Below are 25080 nucleotides of genomic sequence, written 5' to 3'. Positions count from 1 at the left end.
TTGGTCTCTTTGTATTCCCAAGCCATACTCTTCCTATAGCCAGGCCCTGATGTGTAGCACTCTGGCCTGCTACTGGAGCTGGACAGTGCAGCTAGGTGATCTTTTGCAATCACCCATGGCCACCCCTCAGGAATACTAAGACTGGGAGATCAGAATTTCAGGGGATTCCACAGCCAAATGCTATTCTATTTCTGATCACAATGGAAGGATACGGCTGGGGTTTAGTCACAGCACCTTGACCACCACAGTACATTTAGCATCACAACTTGACCCTGGTCTAGCTTCCATACACAGAATCCCATTCTTGGTGCAAAAACAAATTTTACGCACTAAAAAGAATTAATGTAGAAACAGAGCTGTAACTCATCTTGGATTAGAGAGGACCACATAACGTGGATGCCATCCCATGTGCTGTAATAAATGTATATGGCACTTAATGCCTGTGCTCTGAAGCTCAGGTAGTACAATGGCATCTTTTAGTTGCATCTGCTCTTGCTTACCACGCCAACAAAACTTATACACATTACAATGTAAAGATGGCCCACCACCACCTTCTCAAGGTCAATTCGGGACAAGGCAATAAATGCTGGCCTTGCCAGCAACGCCCACATCCCATGAATGAATAAAATCTCACTGAATGGCGGAACAGGCTCGAGGGACTTAATGACATCCTCCAGTTCCTATCCTGGTTCTTACCAAGCAATATTGGTTTCATGTGCAAATTGATTTCAAGATCCTTATCCTCATTTTGAAATGCCTCCAACAGCTTATCCAACCTGACTTGAATTGATCTTCTCCAGCCATGTTCCCACAGGTACTCTCTGCTATTCTGTCATCGGATTACTGCTTGCTCCCAGCTCCTTCCTCCCCACTATCGATGGCAATTTGTTCATGAAGTCAATGGGAAATAAAATTGGGCAGAATGGTGACTGTTTCGATATTACCCATTTTGCATTACCACCTAAGACCAATTTGACACCCCCCCCACCCCCTCAAAGTGCTTAAAGGAGTGATAGAAATAGAAGTTATTGATGATACCGTGCTTTCACTTCCTTTCAAGTTCTGAACTTACAAGGAATATCCTGATCATGGAACTAGGCACAATACCAGTAAAAGAAGTTAATCCTATTCTCAATTAACTATTAAAAATGGATATGTATCGGTTGGGAACAAAACTGAATACTTAGTAGAGGCTGAGACAGTCAAATACCACAAAGTACCCTCGGAATTCTGTCTAGCTAAGATTGTGGAAGTGTTTGTGGAAAGGTACTGGCAAGGTTTTTGTAATTATTATTGAGAAACCTAATAAGACTATGTGTGTGCTAAGACTCACAGTGTAGGACATCATTCAGAGTCAACAATGGAAGAAGATAAGACAACATCAAGGAAGGAAACTGTAATCAGGCTTGAGTTTTCAAAGCGTGCAGATTGTAGTAGAAAAAGGAACACTAAAGGCATAAGGAGTTCCACAGTTTTGAGGTCCTAGAAAAGAATAATAGGATCGAAGATGTTGATGTTTCTTAATTTCAACACAGTAAGGATAATAGGGAGAAAGAAAAAGTATGTAGGACTGTGTGTTTGTAGCTGAAGAACACGAGAAAGAGATATGATCCAAGAGGTAATATGGGTAAGTACAGGTTAAGTGAATTGCTCTACAAAGCAGACAGGATATTAACAGTTGCCCCTGTCTATGTAAGTGCTCAGAAACTTCTCAACATGACCAGAAAGACTTTCCCTCTCCTGTGAAATTTTCAGAGGCTTACTGTATTAATGGATGAAAGGGGAGAGCAATTCTACATCTGTGTGGGATGCACTAAACTGGTGCAATCAGCAGAGATTTGGGAATTATCTTAATAATCTTGAGTAGAAGTAACAGACCAACCAGGGAGATATGTTGGTGCTTTATTGTGAGCTTTTATACAATCAACACAGGTTAAGCTGTTGTTTTTAATCCTGTGGCTGAGCTCTCTGAAGCCGCAGTTAATTCCCTCTTAATACAGGAGGAGATTAAGTTGCACAATGCTGAATTATTTTTTAAAATTCTTCAGCAAATATAACTGCAGTCTCCACTATTTATAGCAGATGCATTTGTGTTAACGGGATTTGCCTGCTATGAGTGGTGAATGATAAAATTGAGAATAGCTGATAAGATATAGGAGTTGGCCATATGATGCCTTGAGCCTGTTTCGCTATACAGTAAGATCATGGCTGAACTTCTATATCAACTCCACTGCCCTGCCCTATCCCAACCCCCTTTGATTTCCTTAGTGCCCAAAAATATATCATTTCAATCTTGAACAGAATCATTGACTGAGCTTCCACAGGCCTCTGGGGTAGAGAATTCCAAAAATTCACAATCCCCAGAGTGAAGAAATTTCTCCTCATCTTAGTCCTAAATGGCCGATCCCTTATCCTATGATGATGACCCCTAGTTTTAGATTCTCCAGCCAGGGAAACAGCCTCTCAGCATCTACTGTGTCAAGCCCTCTAAGAATTTTATCTGTTTCAATGAGATCACCTTTCATTCTTTGAAACTCAAAATATAGGCCCTTTCTCTCTTCAGATGACAGCCCTCTTATCCCAGGAATCAAACTAGTGAACCTTTGTTGCACCCCCTCTATGACAAGTATATCCTTCCTTAATAAGAAAATCAAAGCTAAACACAGTACTCCACAGAAAAGCCTGAAACAATTCCAGTGAGACTTTATTACTCTTACACTCCAACACCCTTGCAATAATTGCATGCTATATGTGCAAATTAAATTTCTGTGATTCGTCTTCAAGGATACTCAAATCCCTCGGAATACTCGCATTTCCCAGTCGCTCACCTTTTAAAAAATATTCTGCTTTTCCATTCTTCGTGCCAATTTCACACATCCCCATATTATATTCCATCAGTCACCTTCGTGCCTAATCACTTAACCAATCAGTGTCAGTTATGCGCTAGTTCCCAGGCCAAAACTGCATCGTGGCACAATTTTCCAGCTCTACCTTGTACATGGAGGATCAATATCTCCATCTCTGTAACCTCCTCCAGCCCTACAAATCTCTAAGATCTCTGCATGCCTCCAATTATGGCCTCTTGTGCACCCTTGATTTTCACTGCTGCACCAATGGCAGCTTTGCCTTCAGATGTCTAGACAAATAAACTTTGGAATTCCCTCCCTATACCTCTCTGCATCTCTAATTCCCCCCTCCCTTTAAGCCTACCCCTTTGACCTGTCCTCATAGATCCTTAAGAGGCTCAGGTCAAATTTGATGTGATAACATTCCTGTGAAGGGCCCTGGGATATTTTGCCATGTTAAAGGTGCTATATAAATGTAATTTGTTGCTGATGTTGAGTGTTAGGACAACAAAATTCAAGGCCTACAATGAGTAAATGCATGTAATCCCATTGCTCAGCCACTATTTAGTCTCTAACTACACTGCAGTACTTAGGCACTCGGCTTCTGCATAGTTTGCAGTATAAGTCAAAAGATATTAAAGAAACACTTCAATTTTCCTGAAATCAGCAGAACTTTCAAAATATTCATGGAGAGGATTAAGTAATTATAGTGATGGTACTTCAACAAGGTGTAAAGGATTTCCTGAATTGTCCAAAATAGCTGGCACGCTTATTACGTCATATGTAGTACCTTTATGGTGATGGAAAATTGCCCATTATAGACAGTTGCCAGCACAAGTGTGGCCTGTATAAGGGAAGGGGGTTGTATCATGTAAAACTGAATCCTGAACTTGGAGTAGTGCAGGAGTCAGTCTGAAGAGACTCAGCCAAGTGGCCGGCTTTCACATGTGAATCCAGACAGCGAATGTTAGTAGGCTATTCCAACTGTTTGAAACATAGCAGCCAAGCCCAATTCTCCAAACATATGCAATTTCCAGCAAGGGTAATAGTTAGTGATCAAGATTGAGAAGACTGATTGATTATCACCTCTATTGTCCAGGAGCAGTGAGAGCAAATGGAGCAGGACCCTTACCAGCCACCCAACTGTGAACAGTTAACCCAAAGTGTAAATTTTAGATTGTAAGAGGAACAGATGACTGAGGACATAAGGTTTGTATGACTGTCACACATTCGAGTGCACCTGATGCACCAGTCATCAGAGAAGCTCCTGTCTCATTACTTACATATTTGTATATGACGTAGATATGGAAAGAGGTGGGTGAACAGGTCAGTACCAGTACCATCCATTCCCAGATCCTAGCTGCAGTGCCAAAAAAATTAATGTCCTTACCAGGGCTGTTAAAAAAAATCTTCATCTTCACTGCTTATCAGTAAAACAGGGGGGCAGATTACTTACCCATTATAGATACCATTTTAATTGCAAATTAAAATTGGAATGTTTCTCTACCTGCCGGCAAATCCGCAATGTCAGTTTTATCCCTAGGCAGCAAGCTGAAAAATAACCCCCCATTACACCTCTTACTCTGAATAAAGCCCTGCATCTCCATATATTTTTGTCAGCACTACCAATCCCCTTCTCCCAGCCTGCTGACCCCTTTGCTGTAACCACAAAGGAGCATTTCATTACACCTCCTTCTGTTTATGCTCAACACCTGCTAGTGCCTTCAAGACAGGAACAGATATTCTGTTTTTTTTTAAAGTTACACTTAGATTAACTCTCATATTTCTTCCAAGCTCTTTGATATTTCATATTAAAAGCACTTTCTTTCATTCAATGATCCCCTTCTTGCCCACACTTGCTGCTTCTCCCTCTCAGCTGCCCATAGTTCTTTCACGGGCAACACACTAACCCACTCCCACTCTGCTTACAGGACCAGCTTGCACATAACAGAAAGGAGACTGGCAGAACCAGGGAAGATGCAGCCATATTGCAAGCTCTCAATCCAATATAGGATGCCACTATTGGCATCACTGGCAGAGCGAGGACACATAGCCTGGGAGATGACAAGGCTTAGGCTATGCACATCAGGGTATCAGCCTATTTGCCCTTCCTTTATTATTTCCATTTAACTCTCCAGCACACACACATCTGTCTAAGGCATTAAAATTAGAAACCATTTTGAAATCTGTGTGGCCCAAGTGTTCCTGTCGTAATCTAATGACCTTGCAGTGTTAGGTGACAAGAATCCCAAAGCTTTTTAGGCAGAACTGGTTTATCGTGTTTGGAAAACCTGGGGCAGCTGCTAGACATGGAGGGATTTTTCAGTTACTGTGCTGTTCAATGAGCTGCTGACAAAGAGCTCAAGCTGCAGGCTGGTGTTGATGCCCTCCCACTTCTTCACCATTCTTAAAGTCATTGGCTTTCATCCAATGGTAACATGTTCTACTGCAGCATGCAGCAAACCACTATAATACGAGTCATTTCCTCTGAGCTGCACTGGAGGAATGTTCTGCCTACTGGGATACTAGCCAGCATCTCCAGTGCTAGGAGACCAGCTAACAGCTGCAACTGAATCACCAGTGGTTCATCTTGGGCTGCAGTTTGTTGCATTTTGGACTAGTCCATCCTTTTTTGCAACAGGCTATATAGAAAGCTCCTTTTTCATTTAACATGTTGTCATGCAGGCCCCCCCCCCCCCAAGAATGAGGCACATTAGTTTCGCCACATGGACATTAAATTTCAAATTGTTGCTGGGAGGAAGAGAAGGCCTGTTACAAGGCGTTGCCAGGCCCCTGGCTGGAAAGACATTTTTGCATATTAACAAACAGTGTTTGTAGACAAAAGGCCATTCCCTGACACACACAGTATACAAAGCCAGAAGTGGTTATACCAGTTGGTCACATGACCACCCTGCTGGAAAACTTGGGGAGTTTTAAATTGTAGAGACGGTGTTTGAACTGGCAGAAAGCAGAATGCTCCTGGACTGAAGAAGGCCTTCTGCCTGCCTGTCTGCTCCATTGCTTTATCACGGAACTCCAGAAGCACCTGAAGACAGATGAACCCTAAGAGAGAAAAGTCTCCTACAGTGAACAAGGTTTAAGAAGGGCCCCAACGAAAAGCAAGATCTACCTACAATCAAGGATTACAGCGAGCTTGAAGAACAGTAACAAAAAAAATCCTCTTCAGAGATTACCTCAAACTTTTCCACTTTATTTTTCTTCTGCTCTTTCTGTCCCTAGCTGCATGTGTGCATGCTAGCGTGGGCGCGTCATGTATCCATTGGCGTTAACCAAATTAGAGTTTAAGTTTAATAAAATTTCCCCTTTCTTCTTTAAACCTAAGAAAGCCTGTTTGTGCCCGTTTCTTTACCTTATAATTGGAAAGTGGTGAACAAGGATCCACCAAGGGGGAGCTCAAAACAAGGTGTGTTTAAAAATAAAACCCTGTTACAGTAAGACCAGATGAAGGCTGAAAGAGAACCCTAGACCTCTTTCTCACCTGGTCGTAACAATGTAAAAATCTGTTTTTTGAAAACAAACATCCATTTCTTTTTTTATTATTTGTTTAATGGGATGTGGGCGTCGCTAGCTAGGCCAGCATTTATTGCCCATTCTAATTGCTCTTGAGAAGGTGGTGGTGAGTTGCCATATTGAACTGCAGCAGTCCATCTGATGCAGGTACATGCACAGTGCTGTTAGAGAGGGAGTTCCAGGATTTCGATCCAGCAACAGTGAAGGAACGGCAATATATTTTCAAGTCAGGATGGTGTGTGGCTTGGAGTGGAACTTGCAGGTGTTGGTGTTCCCACAAGTCTGCTGCCCTAGTCCTTCTAGGTAGAAGTAGTCATGGGTTTGGAAGGTGCTGTTGAAGGAGGCGTGGTGAGTTGTTGCAGTGCATTTTGTACATGGTACACACTGCTGCCACTGTGTGTTCGTGGTGGAAGGAGTGAATGTTTAAGGTGGTGGATGGGGTGCCAATCAAGCAGGCTGCTTTGTTCTGGATGGTGTCAAGCTTTCTGATCGTTGTTGGAGCTGCACTCATCCAGGCAAGTGGACAGTATTCCATCACAGTCCTGATGTGTGCCATGTAGATGATGGACAGGCTTTGGGGAGTCAGGAGGTGGGTTACTCGCCACAGAATTCCCAGCCTCTGACCTGCTCTTGTAACCACAGTATTTATGTGACTGCTCCAGTTCAGTTTCTGGTCAAATGTAACCCCCAGAATATTGAGAGTAGGGGTTTCAGTGATGGTAATACCATTGAATGTCAAGGCGAGATGGATAGATTCTGTCTTGTTGGAGATAGTCACTACCTGGCACTTCCGTAATTGCTGCAATAATGTAGGGCTTCAGTGAGACCACATCTGGAGTTTTGGTCTCCATACCCAAGAAAAGATGGGTTGTCTTTGTGGGGATGCAACAAAGGTTCATTAGATTAATTTCTGGGAATGAAAGGACTGTCCTTTGAGGAGAGAATGGGTAGAATGGACCTATAATCTCTGAAGTTTAGATAAATAACAGGTTATCTCATTGAAATGTATAAAATTCTTAGAGGGCTTGACAGGGTAGATGCCGAGAGGCTGTTTCCCCTGTCTAAGAATCCATAACTAGGGGTCCTAGTCTCAGAATAAAGGGTTAGCCATTTCAGACTGAGATGAGAAGAAATTTCTTGACCCCCTAGAGTTGTGGATCTTTGGAATTCTCTATTCCAGAAAACTGTGGATCCTCAGTCATTGAGTACATTCGGGACTGAGATTGAAAGGTTTTTGGGCTCTCAGGGAACCAAGAGATATGGGAATAGTGCAGGAAGGTGGAGTTGATGCAGAAGGTCAGCCTTGATCTTATTGAATGGCATAGCAGGCTTGAGGGGCCATATAGCCAACTCCTGCTCCTATTTCTTACGTTCTTATAAATCATGGTTAGTTATGCAGATTATTAAAGTGTTTTTAATGGATTTTCATCAGCAGCAAAGCAGCTCTCAGTCCTGCAGCAATGATCTCACTGCCTGTCTGGTTTGGCAACCTTCATGATTGTGTCACTAGCATGATGTTCTCCTGCCTTTTTAACTGCTACTGAAGAGCACAAACAAATTACTCCCAGCCCTAAACACAGAACACAAGCCTCATCTGACCCCAACACACAAAACAAGCCTCGTCTGACCCCAACACACAAAACAAGCCTAGTCTGACCCCAACACACAAAACAAGCCTAGTCTGACCCCAACACACAAAACAAGCCTAGTCTGACCCCAACACGCAACACAAGGCTCGTCTGACCCCAACACGCAACACAAGGCTCGTCTGACCCCAACACGCAACACGCAACACAAGCCTCGTCTGACCCCAACACGCAACACAAGCCTAGTCTGACCCCAACACGCACCTCCTGAAAAGTCCTTCCTCTGCAGCTGTCATTTCCTCCTCTCAGTAACTTTAAAGGTCAAGTCTTGAACTGAGCCTTTTTCTACATGATGAGAAGCAGCTAAAAATGGTTTAAGAAAGACTACACTGTCAGTTTTCACTCTGTCTCTAGGTAATTTTATGCCTGGACACAGATCCTCTGGGAAATATATTGCCTGTGTGTTTAACTTGGTTTAATACCAACAATTGGTGGTCGATGCTAATGAACTGCTAATGATCAAATTCTTAATTAACCCTTTAAGTGCCGAGCTCTTAAATGCTTTTTAAAGAAGTACTACCTTTATGAAACAAAGTAATTCATGACAACGCTACTTCATCGGAGAACGTCATCAGGATGCGCCGCAGTGCGCACATGCGCAGACGGTCTCATGCCCCCTGCGCATGCGCTGCGGTGTTTGTTAGGTTTCATCTCTGTGATTTTTTGAGCAGCGCCATCTTTAGTCCTGGCAGCTGCAACAGTCGCAGGCTGTGACGTTTTCGTGGCACATGCTGTATCTGCGCATGTGCCAAAACAGCGCCACCTACCGATCGCGTTGTCAACAATTGCGGTCTTTTTTTTATTCGTTCATGGAATGTGGGCGTCGCTAGCTAGGCCAGCATTTATTGCCCATCCCTAATTGCCCTTGAGAAGGTGGTGGTGAGCTACCTTCTTGAACTGCTGCAGGCCATATGGGGTAGGTACACCCACAGTGCTGTTAGGAAGAGAGTTCCAAGATTTTAACCCTGCGACAGTGAAGGAATGGTGATATAGTTCCAAGTCAGGATGGTGTATGACTTGGAGGGGAACTTGCAGGTGGTGGTGTTCCCATGCATCTGCTGCCCTTGTCCTTCTAGGTGGTAGAGGTCGCAGGTTTGGAAGGTGCTATCTAAGGAGCCTTGGTGCATTGCTGCAGTGCATCTTGTAGATGGTACACACTGCTGCCACTGTGCGTCAGTGGTGGAGGGAGTGAATGTTTGTGGATGGGGTGCCAATCAAGCGGGCTGCTTTGTTCTGGATGATGTCGAGCTTCTTGAGTGTTTTAGGAGCTGCACCCATCCAGGCAAGTGGAGAGTATTCCATCAGACTCCTGACTTGTGCCTTGTAGATAGTGGACATGCTTTGGGGAGTCAGCAGGTGAGTTACTATTAGGAGCTTGATTGAGTTGGGGCATTAGAATAAATGGATGGAAGATACTCATTTCATTGGCTTGGGCTGAACTGAAATCTAAACCCCAGAGGTGTACATAGGGGCGGTGTTTACATGGGTCCCCACAAGGCAAAGGTGCATTTTGGGGACTGAATCTGATCAGGGCCCCAGACTGCAATTGGCAAAGTTGCGGGGCCCTAATTCAGCCCCTGACTTTTCAACGATGGGGCAAGATTGATACAGACCAGTCAAGCAGAAATAGAGTATAAAAAAGCAAAATACTGCAGATGCTAGAAATCTGAAATAAAAACAAAAAATGCTGGAAATAGCAGGTCAGGCAGCATCTGTAGAGAGAGAAACAGAGTTAATGTTTCAGGTCAATATCCTTTGGAGAAATGAAATATGTTAGGCCAAGAGCTCAGCCAGCCTGGAATGATCTATGCTGCCAGTTGCAGAAAGACGATCACATGGACTGGCTCAACTCATGAGCCCTAACTCTCAGGAGCCCTGTAAATGCATGGGTTGCACCCTGGATGAGAGGACAGTGTGTGATCTACTCTGCTGTGCAGTCTCTTCAAACTGTCATTAACCCTATGTGAGTGGTGCTGGTGCCAATGTGCAGTACTCCTGCTATATCAATGGCTGTCTCAAAGATAAATGATCCAACTTCTGTGGACTGTGTCGCCCCATGATTTTTGTTGCTCTTGCATTTGCTACCTCATCAGTTACCCCATCCTGATTGCCTGCTTAACATACTAAATTGGTTTAACACGTAAGGCAATTGCATTATTACAGTGTCAGCCGATGTTCAGTGGTCACTGCCGGTGAGTCAGATGGTTGTGGGTTCAAGTTCCATGCCAGAAAGCTGAGCACAAAATCTAGGCTTATACTCTGCTGCAGTACTAAGGGAGTGCTGCACTGTCAGAGGTACCATTTCTCTGAGACATTAAACAGCAGCTCTATTTGTCCTCACAGATGGATGCAAAAGATCCCAGGTCACGATTTTCAAGAAGATGAAAGCTCTCTGGGTACTCTAGCCAATAGTTATCCCTCAACCAACACCTAAAACAGATCATCTGGTCACTGTCACACAGGTGTTTGTGGACCTTGCTGTGCACAAATTGACTGTCACATTTCCTATATTACAATGACTGCACTTCATTGGCTGTAAAGCGCTTTGGGATGTCCTGCGGTTGTAAAAGGTGCTATATGAATGCAAGTTCTTTCTTTACACAAAATAGAATCAGGGCTTGGCGACACTGATGCATGAAACCAACTTTGTGCCAAATCCTGCTGCTATTACCAGGCCTGCCAAATCCAGGTTTTAAATTAGTTCACTGGCACAACTGAGCGAACAAAAACAGTTTCTTTATAGTTACATTGCCACTTGCTTCTATTAGCCTATTTCACACGCCCAGAAGACTGGGTTCCATTTTGTGATTTGGCCTGCAGCAGGTGCATAGGAGAACAAAGGCACAGCACAATATAAATGCAAGTCAGTGACAAAGAAAAGGTCTAAATGAATGTAACAGACTGAATAAATAGACCTAATCTAATGTTTGAAATTACTTTGAGACTAACAGGAACAGAATCTTGCAGCCAAGGTGTGTCAGGACAAAGCCCAAATCTGAATCAGAATAGTACATTGGGTGAGGCTGTTTCAAGACAAATTATGGAAACATTAAATTGATGGCTCTGTGACCAATCAGACTGCAACCCTGCTCTGTGTGGATGTTCAGATACAGGTCCAGTCTCACAGGAAATGAAGGCTTAGGGATTTTAATGAGCGAGTTGCTGTGTGTTGGCAACAAATCAAATAAATGCAAAGGATGCTGATAACTTTTCCCTACTGGACACACAAACTGATACAACCAAAACAGCAACTTAATTTACTATATTACAGAACCTTTAACATAGAAAAGGACACTTTACAAAGGTGTAATCAGACAAAATTAAGAGACTAAGTGAAAGAATAAGTTATTAGGAAGTGTGATCAAAAGCTTGGTCAAAGTGGTGGGTTTTAAGTAGGATCTCAGGAGGAGAGGAAGCTGGAGGGATTTAGGGAGCAAATTCCAGAGCTTGAGACCTAGAGGAATTAATTTACAGCTGTCAGTGGTGGGCAGATGCACATGGGGCCAGAATCAAAGGAATGGCGAGTTCAACAGGGGAGGGGTGTGGTGGTTATAGGGCTGTAAGAGATTACAAAGAAGGGAATGCTAAGGCCATAGAGGGATTTAAGCACAATGCTGAGAATTTTACAATTGGAGGTGTTAGGGAGCAGGATCACAATCCAGCAAGTTCAGGTGTGATGGATAAACAGGATTTGGTGCATGATAGGATAGGAACAGCACAGTTTTGGATGAACTGAAGTTTGAAAGATGAAAGGCTGGCCAGGAGAGTGTAGGACTAGTTGAATCTGGAGGTGACAGAGGCATAGGTGGGCAGTCCGTACACTGAGACAAACAATCTTATGGAGCTGGAAATAGGTGATCTTTGGCATAGTGCCTGAATCAGATGAAAATAATCCACTTCGTTAACAGCATATATAATTGATTTCCTGAAATCTATAGAAGGGAGCCTGAACTTGCTACCAGCAATAAGTCTGTGTCCTGTTTGCTCCTCTTATGACTGATTTCATAGGCTAAGAAACCCAGGTCACACAGGCTCGAAAGTCCAAGGTTTAATCCCTGCCTCGCATTCCGTCAGGCCAGCAGTTAAGGAGCTACAATTGACTTCAGTTCCCTGCTGGAAAATATGTGCGTACGGACATCAGATCAAGAAAGAATTGGGCTTCACTGTGATGCCGCATGGCGGAATAGGTTGTCAACACTCACACACGGAGGAGTCCATTTGCGACTACAGAACCAATGGGACTTGTGGAGTAGTGTCCCACATCAGAAAACCAGCATCTGCCAAAAACAAAATCTGAGAGGCAACCAAGTGACCATCAAATATTTTTCTGAGATTTGTCAATGGAATCAACAAGTTTCCTTGGGTTTGGTTTAGCAGTATCCCATGGAGCTAACAAACTTCCTGCTGATCAACTTTTCCTGTGAAAAGGGGGCTCTTACCATAGAATCATAGAATGATTACAACACAGGAGACCATTCGGCCCATCATGTCCATGCTGGCTTTCACTCCTCTGCTTTTACCCCGTAGCCCTGCAAATCTTTTCTCTTCAGGTAATTATGCAATTCCCTTTAGAAAGCCATGGTTGAATCTGTCTTCACCACACTCTCAGGCAGTGCATTCCAGATCCAACATACATATGAACATACGAATTAGGAGCAGGAATAGGGCACTCGGCCCCTCGAGCCTGCTCCGCTATTCAACAAGATCGTGGCTGATCTGATTGTAACCACAACTCCACGTTCCCACCTACCCCTGATAACCTTTCACCCTCCTTGCTTATCAATAATCTATCTACCTCTGCCTTAAAAATATTCAAAGACTCTGATTCCACTGCGTTTTGAAGAAGAAAGTTCCAAAGACTCACGACCCTCTCAGAGAAAAACTTTCTCCTCATCCCTGTCTTAAATGGGCGACCCCGTATTTTTAAACAGTGCAGAAACATCCTTTCCTGTCAAGACCCCACAGAACGTTATATGTTTCAATCAAGTCACCTCTTACTCTTCTAATGTCCTGCAGATACAAGCCTAGCCTGTCCAACTTTTCCTCATAAGACAACCCGCCCATCCCAGGTATTAGTCTAGTAAACCTTCTCTGAACTGCTTCCAATGCATTTACATCCTTCCTTAAATAAGGAGACCAATACTGGACACAGTACTCCAGATGTGGTCTCACCAATGCCCTAGATAACTGAAGCATAACCTCTATACTTTTGTATTCAATTCCCCTCATAATAAATGATAACACCCTATTAGTTTTCCGAATTACTTGCTGTACCTGCATACTAACCTTTTGTGATTCATGCACCAGGACACCCAGATCTCTCTGCATCTCAGAGCTCTGCTATCTCTCACCATTTAGATAATATGCTTCTTTTTTTATTCTTGCTACCAAAATGGCCAATTTCACATTTTCCGACATTATACTCCATTTGTCAGGTTTCTGCCCACTCATTTAACCTATCTATATCCCTTTGTAGCCTCCTTATGTCCTCTTCACAACTTACTTTCCTATCTGTCTTTGTGTTATCAGCAAATTTAGCAACCATACCTTCAGTCCCTTCATTCAAGTCATTTATAAAAATTGTAAAAAGTTGAGGCCCCAGCACTGATTCCTGTGACACATCACTCATTACATCTTGCCAACCAGAAAATGACCCATTTATGCCTACTCTCTGTTTCCTATTAGCTAGCCAATCTTTTATTCATGCCAAAATGTTACTCCTTACACCATGAGCTTTTATTTTCCACAGTAACCTTTGATATGCCACCTTGTCAAATACCTTCTGGAAATCTAAGTACAGAACATCCACCAGTTCCCCTTTATCCACAGCACATGTTACTTCTTCAAAGAACTCCAATAAATTGGTTAAACATGATTTCCCTTTCATAAAACAATTTTGACTCTGCCTCATTACCCTGAATTTTTCTAAATGCCCTGCTAGATGCTCTTTAATAATAGCTTCTAACATTTTCCCTATGACAGATGTTAAGCTAATTGGCCTGTAATTTCCTGCTTTCTGTCTCCCTCCCTTTTTGAATAAAGGAGTTACATTCGCTATTTTCCAATCTAATGGAAACGTCCTCGAATCTATGGAATTTTGCAGAATCAAAAGCAACGCATCAACTATCTCACTAGCTACTTCTTTCAAGACCCCAGGATGAAGTCCATCAGGACCCAGGGACTTGTCAGCCTGCAGCTCCAACAATTTGTTCAGTACCACTTCCCTGGTGATTGTAATTTTCTTGAATTCCTCCCCCACTTCCATTTCCTGATTTACATCTATTTCTGGGATGTTACTTGTATCCTCTACGGTGAAGACTGATGCAAAATACCTGTTCAATTCATCTGCTATCACCTTATTTTCCCTTATTAATTCCCCAGACACACTTTCTCTCAGACCAATGCTCACTTTGTTAACTCTTCTTTTTAAAATATCTATAGAAACTCTTACTATGTCTTTATATTTCTTGCCAGCTTTCTCTCAGACTCTAATTTTTCCCTCCTTATTAATTTTTTAGTTGTTCTTTGCTGCCCAATCTTCTGACCTGCTACCCATCTTCGTGCAATTATATGTTTTTTTCTTTAGGTTTGATACAATCTTTAACTTTTTTAGTTAATGGTGGGTCCTCCCCTTGGAATTTTTATTTCTTGTTGGAATGTATCTATTCTGTGTATTTTGAAATATCCCCTTAAATATCTGCCACTGCATCTCTATTGACCTATCCCTTAACCTAATTTGCCAGTTCACTTTTGCTAGCTCAGCGTTCATGCCCTCATAATTGCCCTTATTTAAGTTTCAAATACTAGTCATAGACCCACTCTTCTCTCCCTCAAACTGAATGTAAAATTCAATCATATTATGATCACTGCTGTCTAGGGGCACCTTCACTATGAGGTCATTAATTAATCCTATCTCATTGCACAATACCAGGTCTTGTATAGCTTGCTCTCTGGTTGGCTCCAGAATGTGCTGTTCTAAGAAACTATCCCGAAAACATTCTATGAACTCCTCATCTAGGCTACCTTTGACCATCTGATTTTTCCAATCTATATGTGGATTAAAATCCCCCATGATTATCGCTGTACCTTTCTGACAGGCACCCATTATTTCTTGCTTTATAACCCGTCCTACCGTGTGGTAACTGTTAGGGGGCCTGTACACCACTCCCACAAGTGATTTCTTGCCTTTATCATTTCTCACCTCGACCCAAACCACTCCTACATCCTGGTTTTCCTGAACTTAGCTCATCCCTCTCTATTGTGCTAATACCATCATTAATTAACAAAGCACAAAGCCAGGCCTCCAAGTTTTCCTAGCTTCCTGTCCTTCCTAAATGTCATGTACCCTTCAATATTCAGGCCCAAATCTATGGCATCCTGCATCCAAACAGCACGCTGCGTAAAAATGGGGTCTCCCTCATGTCATCTCTGGTTCTTTTACCAATCACCTTAAATTGGTGTCCTCTGGTTCTTGACCCCTCCAGTTTCTCCCTATATCTACTCTGTCCAGACCCCTCCTGTTTTTGAACAAATCTCCTCCCAACTTTCTTGTTTCTAGGGAGAACAACCCCAGCTTCTCCAATCTATCCTCGTAAGTCAAGTTCGTCATTCCTGGAACCATTCTCATAAATCATTTCTGCATAATTAGCTATGTTACAGATAATCAATAAGATGAAATTTTTTTCTGTGATCTGAAGTGTTATGTCTCACACTATTTGCCTGAATGATGCGGATTAATTTCGGTATGTAATGTTGTTACTCCAATTATATAATAAAAGCAAAATACTGCAGATGCTGGAAATCTGAAATAAAAACAAGAAATGCTGGAAATACTCAGCAGGTCAGGCAGCATCTGTGGAGAGAGAAGCAGAGTTAACGTTTCAGGTCAGTGACCTTTCATTACAACTGGCAAATATTAAAAATGTAAAAGGTTTTAAGCAAGTAAAGCGGGGGTGGGGCAAGAGATAACAAAAGAGGTGTTGATAGGACAAGGTCACAGAGAATAACTGACCCAAAGGTATGGCAAACGGTATGTTAACAGTGTGGTGAAAGACAAAGCATTAGTACAGAGGAGGTGTTAATTGACAGAAAAATGAACAGTCCTGGACCCAAGCTCAAACATGAAAAAAAATGGGTAGGCACAGTAGAAACAAACTAAAATAAAATAAATAAAAAAGAAAAAATAACTAAAAATAAAAAAGGGGGGCCCGTCATGCTCTGAAATCATTGAACTCAATGTTCAGTCCGGTAGGGTTTGCTTGCCTAATTGGTAAATGAGGTGCTGTTCCTTGAGCTTGCGTTGATGTTCGCTGGAACACTGCAGCAATCCCAGGACAGAGATGTGGGCATGAGAGCAGGGGGGTGTGTTCAAATGGCCAGAAACCGGAAGATCGGGGTCATGCATTCAGACTGAGCTGAGGTGTTCCGCAAAGCGGTCACCCAATCTGCGTTTGGTGTCCCCAATGTAGAGTAGGCCATATTGTAAGCAGCGAATACAGTATACTAAATTGAAAGAAGTACAAATCGCTGCTTCACCTGAAAGGAGTGTTTGGGGTCTTGGATAGTGAGGAGAGAGGAGGTAAATAGGCAGATATTACACCTCCTGCGATTGCATGGGAAGGTGCTGTGGGAAGGGGACTAAATGGTGGGGATAATGGAGGCATGGACCAGGGTGTCGTGGAGGGAATGATCCCTTTGGAATGTTGACAGAGGACGGGAGGGTAAGATGCGTTTGGTAGTGGCATCACACTGGACGAGGCGGAAATGGCGGAGGATTATCCTTTGGATGGTGGAGGTTGGTGGGGTGGAAAGTGAGGACAAGGGAAACCCTGTCACAGTTCTGGGTAGAGGTGTGGGAAATGGGCCAGACACGATCGAGGGCCCTGTCAACCACAGTTGGGGGGAATCCTCGGTTGAGGAAAAAGGAAGACGTATCAGAAGCGCTGTCGTGGAAGGTTGCATCATCAGAGCAGATGCGTCGGAGAAAGAGAAACTGGGAGAATGGAATGGAGTCCTTACAGGAGACAGGGTGTGAAGAAGTGTAGTCCAGGTAGCTGTGGGAGTCAGTGGGCTTATAATGAATAGTAGTGGACAGCCTATCCCCAGAGATGGAGACAGAGAAATCGAGGCAGGGAAGTGTCGGAGATGGAGCATGTAAAGGTGCGAGAAGGGTGGAAATCAGAAGCAAAGTTTATCAAGTTTTCTAGTTCCGGGCAGGAGCAGGAAACGGCATTGATACAGTCATCAATGTACTGGAAAAACAGTTGGGGGAGAGGGTTTGAGAAGGACTGGAACAAGGAATGTTCGACATATCCCACTAAAAGACAGGCATAACTAGGACCCATGCGGGTACCCATAGCAACACCTTGTACTTGAAGGAAGTGAATAGAGTTGAAGGAGAAGTTGTTCAATGTGAGAACAAGTTCAGCCAGGCGGAAGAGGGTGGTGGTGGATGGGGACTGGTTGGGCCTCTGTTCAAGGAAGAACAGAGAGCCCTCAAACCATCCTGGTGCAAGATGGAGGTGTAGAGAGATTGGACGTCCATTATTGTCACTCCAATTGTTCCCTTGGTCATAGTCCCCCACCAGCTTGGGTATTTTCCCGTTACACTGAGCAAGCCTACTGTTGTTTTTAGCCTTCGTCAGCTGGAGACAAGCACGGATATACTACTGTGCGTCATCTACCATACAAAACATCGATGAATCACCCAAGTATGGACTACGTGCTATTCTCCAACTGACTCGCGGCCCTGTCAGATTATAGAAACTCTTTATCAGTGTTACTTGGGCTGTCCACCAATCAAATGGATCTTAGACGAACAGCAGATTATGTGCAGACTCCGCAGTACTCTGAACCCTTGCTCAATAACCGCACAAACTGGAGAACTTCTCTCCACATGACTGTTTGCCAGATACATAAACTTCATTCACATCCTTTCAAACATCCAGAAGCTTACTTGAACGTGTGGCTTTCCCAGGTCCTCATGATGTCAGACCACGGAAAGGACTCAAAAATACCATCTGTGGAACTGGTGCGTCGCCGTTACAACCGCCTTCCTCCTCCAAGACCTCAGCTAATGCACAATTAAACGTGAATGGCAGAAACGAAACACAAAGCCTCCTTTCAGGGAAAAGATATTGTCTCGGGGGCAGGTGTTTTTTATTTCTTACCAAGGCTGCGTCACCATGGTAGGCAAGTGGTTGCGATCTGACAACAGATAGTGTCTCTGAGCAAGGGCAGGCTTATTTGGAACAAACCTGACAAGTTGCGGTCAGCACACACATTATAGTTATTTAAATAAGACAACAGGCTCGTGGGGAGCTGTAGGAAGAGAAGCTTTTGAGTTAACAAGACAGCAACCATGCACTGACATTGGAAACAGTTTTGAGGCCCTGGGGCGTTTTAGGGTTGAATGGGACAAAACCAACATTTTAAACATGGTGGTCCCTCGGGACTAGCCGTTTATTTATCGGCTGAAATTAAAGCCAGAGACGAATTTCTAACCCCCCGCTCCTCCCCCCAGTTTTCCCCCGTACCATCTATAACCCCGCTGCTCCCAACCTTCCCAAAACTCCAATGCAACCACTCCCTTTCTGGCCTCTAACCCAGAGACTTCCCCCCCCACTGATGACCCCAACCCAGCTACTCATCTCTCTGCTTCTGAATCAAGCCTCCTTTCTACCACCCCAAAACCATCTGCTTCTCTTGGCCCCAAGCCCCTAATCCAGCCCTGTTTCCCTCTCTACCAACTAACCTAGTTTTCCCCTTTAGACTGCCAATCCAGCAATTCTCTTCTGATAGTGCAACTCAACTCTTCTTATTAAACTCCCCAAATGTCCCCCTCCGTGATTTCAACACATAATCTAGTGCTCATAGACTTCTTTGCCACTAGGATTGAAACCATCCGATATGCTGCTTTCTTCCCTTCCCCAGGCCATCTGGGCCAAACTTCCTTTATAGCCCCCCAACCCCCATCTCAGCCCTGAACTTGCATCTTTCTCTCGTTTCTTTCCTATTTCCCCTCATGCCCGAGACCCACATCCTGCTCCCTCCACCCTATTCCCTATGTTAGCTGATACTGTCGGTGTTTCTCTCTTCATGTACAGTCCCTCTGTCCTTAAAAACTGCTGTCATCAACTGTCTCCTCAGAAAACCAACCTCTGGCCCCACTGTGCTTGCAAACTATCACCCCATCTCCCTTTCCTCTCCAAAGTCTTTGATGGTGTTGTTGCCTCCCAAATCCGTGCCCATCTTTCCCGGAATGCCATATTTGAATCCCTCCAATTGGGTTTCTGCGCCTGACACGGTACTGAAATGGCTGTAATCAAAAGTTGCAAATAACATCTGTGTGACTGTGACAAAGGTAAATTATCCTTTCTCATCCATCTCTACCAGTGTGCAGTCTTTGACAGAGTTGACCACACCATGTTCATCCAATGCCTATCCATTGTTTTCCAGCTAGGTGGGACTGCACTTGCTTGGTTCCATTCTTATTTATCTAATCGTAGCCAGAGAATCACCTGCAATGGCTTCTCTTCCCACTCCTGCACAGTGACCCCTGGTGCCCTCAAGGATCTATCCTTGGCCTCCACCTGTTTTTCATCTCCATGTTGCCCCTTCGTGACATAATCCGAAAACACAGTGTTAGTTTTCACATGTATGCTTATGACACCCAGCTCTACCTCACCACCACCTCCCACAACTCCTCTGCGTTCTCTAAATTGTCAGATTGCTTGTCCAGCTTCCAGTACCAGATGAACAGAAATTTCCACTAATTAAATACAGGAAGACCAAAGCTATTGTCTTTGGTCCCCGCTACAAACTCCGTTCCCGAGCTACTGAGTCCATCCCTCTCTCTAGCAACTGTCAAAACCAAACTATTTGCAAACTTGGTTTCATGTCTGAGCTTGAGAGCAGTTGCCAACCACACATCCGCACTGTTACTAAGACCCCCTATTTCCACCTCAGTAACACTGCCTGCCATCGCCCCTTCTGCTCATCTGCTGCTGAAACCCTCAACCATGCCCTTGTTACTTCTAGATTTGACTATTACAAATTACTCCTAGCCAGCCTCCCACATTCTACCCTCTATAAACTTAAGGTCATCCAAAACTCTACCGCCCATGTACTTGCTCGCACCAAGTCCTGTTCACGCATCACCTATATGCTCACTGACCTACACTGGCTTCCAGTTAAGCAACACCTCGATTTTAAAATATCATCCTGTTTTTCAAAGCACTCTATGGCCTCACCCCTCCCTATCTCTAATTTTCTCCAGCTAATAACCTCCAAGATTCATTCTTTTAATTCATTCATGGGATGTGGGCGTCGCTGGCCAGGCCAGCATTTATTGCCCATCCCTAATTGCCCTTGAGAAGGTGGTGGTGAGATGCCTTCTTAAACTGCTGCAGTCCATGTGAGGTAGGTACACCCACAGTGCTGTTAGGAAGGGAGTTCCAGGATTTTGACTCAGTGACAATGAAGGAACGGCGATATAGTTCCAAGTCAGGATGGTGTGTGACTTGGAGGGGAACTTGCAGGTGGTGGTGTTCCCATGCATTTGCTGTCTTTGTCCTTCTAGTTGGTAGCAGTCGCGGGTTTGGAAGGTGCTGTCTAAGGAGCTTTGGTGCGTTGCTGCAGTGCATTTTGTAGATGGTACACACTGCTGCCACTGTGCGTCGGTGGTGGAGGGAGTGAATGTTTGTGGATGGGCTGCCAATCAAGCGGGCTGCTTTGTCCTGGATGGTGTCGAGCTTCTTGAGTGTTGTTGGAGCTGCACCCATCCAGACAAGTGGAGAGTATTCCGTCACTCTCCTGACTTGTGCCTTGTAGATGGTGGATAGGTTTTGGGGAGTCAGGAGGTGAGTTACTCGCCACGTGATTCCGACCCTCTGACCTGCTCTTGTAGCCACTCTATTTATATGGTTACTCCAGTTCAGTTTCTGGTCAATGGTAACCCCTCGGATGTTGATAGTGGGGGATTCAGCGATGGTAATGCCATTGAATGTCAAGGAAATTGTCCTGCTTTTTGTGTACAGGACATACCTGGGCAATTTTCCACATTGCAGGGTAGATGCAATGTACTGGAACAGCTTGGCTAGGGGCGCGGCAAGTTCTGGAGCACAGTTCTTCAGTACTATTGCCGGAATATTGTCAGGGCCCATAGCCTTTGCAGTATCCAGTGCCTTCAGTCGTTTCTTGATATCACGCGGAGTGAATTGAATTGGCTGAAGTCTGGCATCTGTGCTGCTGGGACTTCAGGAGGAGGCCGAGATGGATCATCAACTTGGCACTTCTGGCTGAAGATTGTTGCAAATGCTTCAGCTTTATCTTTCACACTGATGTGTTGGGCTCCCCCATCATTGAGGATGGGGATATTTGTGGAGCCACCTCCTCCAGTTAGTTGTTTAATTGTCCACCACCATTCATGACTGCATGTGGCAGGACTGCACAGCTTAGATCTGATCCGTTGGTTATGGGATCGCTTAGCTCTGTCTATCGCATGCTGCTTACGCAGTTTGGCACGCAGATAGTCCTGTGTTATAGCTTCACCAGGTTGACACCTCATTTTGAGGTATGCCTGGTGCTGCTCCTGGCATGCTCTCCTGCACTCTTCATTGAACCAGGGTTGGTCTCCTGGCTTGATGGTAATGGTAGAGTGGGGGATATGCCAGGCCATGAGGTTACAGATTGTGGTTGAGTACAATTCTGCTGCTACTGATGGTCCACAGCGCCTCATGGATGCCCAGTTTTGCATTGCTAGATCTGTTCGAAATCTATCCCATTTAGCATGGTGGTAATGCCACACAACACGATGGACGGTATCCTCAATGTGAAAGCGGGACTTCATCTCCACAACGACTGTGCGGTGGTCACTCCTACCAATACTGTCATAGACAGATGCATCTGCGGCAGGCAGATTGGTGAGGACAAGGTCTAGTATGTTTTCCCCTCTTATTGGTTCCCTCACCACCTGCCGCATACCCAGTCTAGCAGATATGTCCTTTCGGACTCGGCCAGCTCGGTCAGTAGTGGTGCTACCAAGCCACTCTTGCTAATGGACATTGAAGTCCCCCACCCAGAGTACATTCTGTGCCCTTGCCACCCTCAGTGCTTCCTCCAAGTGGTGTTCAACATGGAGGAGTACTGACTCATCAGCTGAGGGAGGGCGGTAGGTGGTAATCAGTAGGAGGTTTCCTTGTCCATGTTTGACCTGATGCCATGAGACTTCATGGGGTCCAGAGTCGATGTTGAGGACTCCCAGGGCAACTCCCTCCCTACTGTATACCACTGTGCCACCACCTCTGCTAGATCTGCCCTGCCGGTGGGAGAGGACATACCCGGGGATGGTGATGGCCGAGTCTGGGACATTGTCAGGTATGATTCCTTGAGTATGACTATGTCAGGCTGTTGCTTGACTAGTCTGTGGGACAGCTCTCCCAACTTTGGCACCAGTCCCCAGATGTGAGTAAGGAGGACTGTTACTTTTATCCCGGATTACTGTTTATAAAAGCTTTCTAATTCTTCCTACTAAAATTCGGTTAAACTGACTGACCTGTATTTGCTGTGTTTATCCTTACATCTGTTTTGAACAAGGGTGTGACATTTGCAATTCTCCAGTCCACTGGCACCATACCATCCCTGTATCAATTTTTAGTCCATTCAGTGCCTTAACTATCTCCTCATTCTCTATGACTTCAGCAGCATTTTCTTCCTTCGTAAGGTGTACCTCAGCCATGTCCAGTGCCTCCATGCATAGATCCCATTTTTGGTCTCTAGTCAGCCTCATCCCTCTACTTACTACCCTTTTACTATGTATATGTCTATAGAAGACTTTTGGATTCCCTTTTATGTTAGCTGCCAGTCTCTTCTTATATTCTCTTTACCTCTCATGTCCTTTTTAACTTCTCTTCTGAACTTTCTATATTCAGCCTTATTTTCACTTGTGTTATCAACCTGACATTTGCCTTACACACCATTTTTCTGCTTCATCTTACTCTCTTGTCATTCAGGAAGCTCTGAATTTGCATGCCCTACCTTTCCCCTTCATGGGAATGTACCTCACTGTACCCAAACTATCCAATTTACCTGGTCCAGTTCTATTCTCACCTCACTGAAATTGGTCCTCCTCAAAATGAGTATTTTTACTCTGGATTGCTCCTTGTCCTTTTCCATAGCTAACCTAAACATTATGATACCATGATCACTGTTCCCTAAATGTTCCCCTACTGACAATTGATCCACTTGACAGACCTCATTCCCCAGAACCAGATCCAGCAATGCCTCCTTTCTTATTGGGCCAGAAACACACTTCAAAAACTCTTCCTTCCTCTGGCCAGTACACTATTACTATCCCCATTCATATTCAGATAAATAAAACCTCCCATTATCACTACTCCACAGTTTTTGCACTTCTCTGTAATTTCCCTGCAAATTTGCTCCTCTATAGCTTTTCCACTAGTTGGTGGACTACTACACCAGTAGTGTAATGATACCTCTATTTTCTCTTAGCTCTAACCTAATAGATTCTGTCCTTGACCCCTCTAGGACATGCTGTCTCTCCAGCACTGTAATATTCTCCTTGTTTCCTTTCCTATATATCCTGAATACCTTGTATCCAGGAATATTTAGTATCCAGTCCTGGGTTCTAAAGTCGTGACAGTCTTTTTCTGTTCAGGCCAGGTGTTGGATGTAATCGGTCCATTGACAATTCATTTGATTCCTGGACCTTCATACTTCCAAATGCTGCCCATTCACTATTTGAGCTGCAGGCCTACCCTCGTCATCCCAGCTTCCATTTCTTTTCCACATTCTGAATACACCTGCTGCACAAGTAAATAAAATAAAATCCAGCGTGGACTATTTGTGGTTGATTTGATCCAAGCAAACTGCAAGCTGAGCTGAACTGAGCTGAGCTGAGCTGGGAACCCCACCCAGAATAAGGAGTGTTCTACTTCTGATCGTTCCAGGAGTTGTGGTGCAGCTGGCGCTCACACTCCTTACAGTAACGCAATTGGGGAATATTTTACAATTAAACACTCACTAATTGCTGTTGAACTGCATTTGCAGTTCAAAACTGGTCCTAGAAAATTACATTGGAATCAAATTAATGAGCCAGGGATCGGCAGGACATGGCAAGACAAGGGTACATCTGGTGTCTGTGCAGCTATCACAGTAACTGCAGGGTATAGGTAACTGAGCAGTGTTAGTGATCAGTGAGGTTCTCTGGAAAAGGGGAGTGAATTCCAAACTCACCAATATAATCCTGTGTTGGTGCTTTGACAAACACATCAGCAAAGAGAACTTTATCTTGTGAATTGTTTGTGCCACCAAGGTCAGAGTTCTTAATGCAGGCGCTGAGTATCAGCAACAAGCACCGGGTGTGAACTACATACCGAATGCCTTATATCATCAAGCACTCTTGAGTCAAGCAGAAAATCGGGAAGGTGCACACTGAAGGTCCGTCTACATTATCCTATTGAGCACTCCCAGGCCAATACTGATCAGATGGAAAACGAAGCCCCCCTTTACACTGTCCAGTCACACACTTTGTCAGGTTTAAACTCCTCCTACATTGGATCATCAGATAATTTCATGTAAGGTAGTAAACAGTTAGAGGCACAATAAATCTCACTTTGCCACTTGTTCATCCCAATTTTCACCAACCACCATTGGCAGCCATGCCTTCAGCTGCCTAGGCCCTAAACTCTGTAATTTCCTCCCTAAACCTCTCTGCCTCTCTACCTCCTTCTCCTTCATGTCGCTCCTTAAAACTTACCTCTTTGACCAAGCTTTTGGTCACCTGTCCTAATATCTCTTTTTGTGGCTTTGTGTCAAATTTTATTTCAGACACTCCTGTGAAGCATATTTAGTATGTGAAGGGTGCGATATAAATGCAGATTGTTGTTGTTGCTGCTGCATGAAACACTCTCAGGTCAGATAAAACAGAGACTAGATATCAAGTAATGTTCCTGTGTTTCACAATCACTCTCCAATCAGGCAGAATAAAGAATAGATGCAGAATTAAACTCTTTTACCCTGTTCCATCAAGCACTCCC

The 25080-nt window shown here is 44.1% G+C and overlaps 1 protein-coding gene across 6 annotated transcripts in view; it reads right to left on the bottom strand.

Moving 5' to 3' along the window:
* The window catches only part of LOC137376993 (oxysterol-binding protein-related protein 8-like), a 209723-nt gene that overhangs the window by 119028 nt on the left and 65615 nt on the right, over positions 1-25080 (bottom strand). For 2 of the 6 annotated variants that reach the window (XM_068046068.1, XM_068046067.1), the window contains exon 1: positions 17979-18135. The exons of the other annotated variants lie outside the window; for them this stretch is intronic. The gene's annotated coding sequence lies outside the window, so the exon portion shown is untranslated. Of the gene's footprint in view, positions 1-17978; positions 18136-25080 lie in introns of those variants that run through there. 6 annotated transcript variants of the gene reach the window in all.

This window comes from Heterodontus francisci, chromosome 14, assembly GCF_036365525.1.
Source record: "Heterodontus francisci isolate sHetFra1 chromosome 14, sHetFra1.hap1, whole genome shotgun sequence".
NCBI lineage: Eukaryota > Metazoa > Chordata > Chondrichthyes > Heterodontiformes > Heterodontidae > Heterodontus > Heterodontus francisci.
The sequence above is the reverse complement of the archived record's forward strand: the minus strand, read 5'-3'. Positions and strand labels throughout refer to the sequence as shown.